This window comes from Daucus carota, chromosome 7, assembly GCF_001625215.2.
Source record: "Daucus carota subsp. sativus chromosome 7, DH1 v3.0, whole genome shotgun sequence".
NCBI lineage: Eukaryota > Viridiplantae > Streptophyta > Magnoliopsida > Apiales > Apiaceae > Daucus > Daucus carota.
In genome coordinates, this window is record NC_030387.2 from 20,012,420 (window position 1) to 20,014,901 (window position 2,482).

The window sequence follows — 2,482 nt, forward strand, 5'->3', positions numbered from 1 at the left end:
GAATCCTTTCTAACATGTGATCAAATTTTATGCAGATGTTATAGGAGTTGTTGAGAACATTCAACCTCTGCAGATTATCAACACACCACGTGGGAATGTTCGTTTGATTAGAATGAGTCTGGGCGATAGATTGTATGTATCCGCTTATTACCTATATTAATGCTATAATTCCTCTACAGTTGTATTAATAATTGATTTAACGACTAAAACAAGTTGTTATACCCGTGTACAAGTCAATCATTACATGTGCATCTATGGGGAGATTTGACGAATGATGTGAATCCTATATACCAAGATTTGTTGGAACGACGGGTCATATTAATCATGTCAAGTGTTATCGTGCGGAATCACACAGGTTAGAGTGAAATAATTCTCCGTTTGTTAAAAATACTTTTATTGTTCAATCCTTCCGTTTGCCAATCTGCTATGAAAACGTCCACGAGTTTGTAGGAATGGTTCTAATCACTAATATAGCATGAGACATAGATATTTTTTTTAATTTTCTCATCATTCACACAGAATCATATAATTGTATATTTCACTTCAAAACAATACGAGTATAATTTATAAATATTTTATGTCGTTCTAGGCTCTTAATCATGATAAATATGTATCACTACTAGATCTCTGATTATAACATCTCCAAGACAGCTGAATAATCGTACTACAGTATTTAGATTTTTATGAAACAATAATGTAATAAAGTATTTGAGATTATGCTCAAATCCTTTATAGACTACGAGCTTTTCATCCAGACTGTTGATTTTAGATGGCATTTAATTTTAATTTAATTTTAATTTTAATTTCGGATTATTTGATGGTTTGATTTTCTGTTATAATCATAAAATTATTTCACAATGTCACGAAAAAACAACTACAATATCAAGACACCCGTGCGCGGAGCGCGGGCAAAAAAGCTAGTTTAACTTAATAGTTTAAACGAGTATCAATACAATATTATAGAAATTTTAAGTCATGAATGTGAGAAATAAGCACAAAAACTGATTGCTAAATTTGGAGAACATAAAATAAGGTAACTGAAAGAATATTTTTATTTAGATTACTTTTTACTTTAAGTTATGAATTTAGAATTCAGCGTGCAACTAAATTTTTTTTTTAAAAAAAATTAAAGATATAAGAATAGTAAGAAAGTCATCAAATTTGATGTTAGAGAATATATCTAAATGATATAATTTTGATGATATATGAATTTGAAATATTGTAACTCGTGATATGAGGGTGAATTTAGGAAATTCTATATTGTTTTTTTTTTTGAACAAGAAAAAATAATTCAATAATAAAAAGCCATACGGCATCTACATACATGATCGAAATTGAACAAACGAATGATAATATCGTTGTTGAATCCTTCCATCTTGGACAGGCAACCAAACGATTTTTTGAAGAGATATATACATATTGTAATCCTCCAACTGTTGTTTTGAGCAATCGACCATTGATGTATCACCATAATAACCTTCATCACCGAATCAACACCATGAAAATCAACACCATCATAACCCTGCAGATCTGGAATCCCGGACATGACGAACAGTAAAGAAAATCAAAATCAAACTCTCACACAAGGAGAGACCAAACAAAACCCAAATAAATTGGGAACTTATTGAACAAAAGCAAAAGATGAACAAAGACTGTTAAAAATAAGAAAAGATTGGGGCTTTACACCGGTAAAAGCCGATGGAAGCCCCGAAAAGATTGGGGCTTTCCACCGGTAAAAGCCGATGGAAGCCCCTTAGATTATAGAGGCGGCTACTTCAAGAATAGAGAGAAAGGAGAGAGTAGGGTTTTTTTTACAAATAAAAATGATAAAACATGTTTACGAGGCTTACTAAAAAGAATTGAGTTTTAAATTTTTACTTGGTTAAAATAAAATAACACAGAGAAATAAGTTATATATATTAAAGTCTTAAAAACTGTAATTTTAATATGCCATCTATCAATATATAACATACCAGTTAAATAAAATGATTCAAACTACAATTAAATGAATTAATCGTTTACAAACTAAACTATATAATATAATTAATTCTGAACCGAATAATCAGACGCGATACGGTGAAAACTAATATCTTATTAAACGGGACTAGAACAAGATTAGTTTTTCCATAATCCACAATATCGAAGACCTGATTTGATCTTTAACAATTGAACATGATATGCTACATTGCACACCCTTAAGAAATACGAGTATCAAAATATTTAAAAATATGAGTTTGCCCAAAGCTAAAAAAGTAACTACACGACTAATTAAACTAAATATTTCATATTTTTATGAACTTCATGGGGCCTAACTCATATTTACTCTATTTTTGTTATTTGAAATTCTAGAAAATCATTTTGACATCTGGTTTATAACAATTACAGGACAAATGATTAAAAGTCTTAATCAACAAGCTCAGAAAACTAATGATAAAAAATTAAAATTTTATAACGAGACTATATTATAACATATGGTATCACA